At 44.3% G+C, this 960-nt stretch overlaps 1 protein-coding gene across 2 annotated transcripts in view; it reads left to right on the top strand.

Moving 5' to 3' along the window:
* The window catches only part of Abcc12 (ATP binding cassette subfamily C member 12), a 73,343-nt gene that overhangs the window by 15,559 nt on the left and 56,824 nt on the right, over positions 1-960 (top strand). The window lies entirely within an intron of this gene.

Genomic DNA, 960 nt, shown 5'->3' with positions numbered 1-960 from the left:
GTAGTGAGAACTGAGGCTAGCCTAGACTATGTAGTAAGAACTTGTCCCCTTCTAGAAAAAATTTCCAGTTGTGTAAGATTCTGATAGAATGCAACCATGAACATTGTACTTCAGAATTGCCATTATCTTAAGCCTCTAATCTTTAGTAATAAAATCCTTGCCACTCAAAATAAGCTTCCCCCCCACCCCCGGTATTTAGAAAAAAGACTTGCTTCTCTTTCCCAGTGGCTCCTCCAACTGTGTTCAAATCGTCTTATGCCAACTATGAGTAGACACATGGAAAGAAACAAGAGCTGGGAACAGAACTCAGCAGAGTGCTTACCTAACAGTACAGAGTCCGGGGGTCCATCCCCAGCACCACAGGAACCAGGTGTGATGGCTCCTGCCTGTGTACTCCAACATTTAGGGTATAGAGGCAGGAGGATGAAATTCAAGGTCACCCTTGGTACACTAACAAATCTGAGCTCAGCCTGGGGATACACAAGACTATGTTTTCTTTAAAAAAAAAAAAAAAAAAAAAAAGCAAAGAAGAAGAATGTATCTCACTTTATCTAAAAGGAGTTTGGAAGATGACAATTCAGGGCTTGGGGAAGGGTGACTTTGAGAGCCTTCCCTTCCTTCAACATTTCCTCCCTACCACACATCTCTCCTAATGATTCAGGATTGTCAGAGATCTAACCACCCTAACCCTTTTCAGAAAGTCAGTAGGGGAAGGAGAAAAAAAACAAATAATGTGTCTCCCTAGGATTGAGCTTCACTCTCCTTAAACATTCTCCCCAGATCTCGTTCTATGCTTTGACTTACATGTTACTTTCAATCCCAGACCACATGGCCACAGTCTTTGTACAAAGGGGAAAGAGAGCTCTCTTCCTCTTCCTCCCCCTCCTCCCTCTCCTCCTCCTCTTCATCCTCCTCCTCCCCCTCCTCCTCTTCTTCCTCCTGTTCCTCCTCCTCCTCCTC

This window comes from Mus pahari, chromosome 20 (genome assembly GCF_900095145.1).
Source record: "Mus pahari chromosome 20, PAHARI_EIJ_v1.1, whole genome shotgun sequence".
Taxonomy (NCBI): Eukaryota; Metazoa; Chordata; class Mammalia; order Rodentia; family Muridae; genus Mus; species Mus pahari.
Note: the sequence above shows the minus strand (reverse complement) of the source record. Positions and strands in the feature narration are given on the sequence as shown.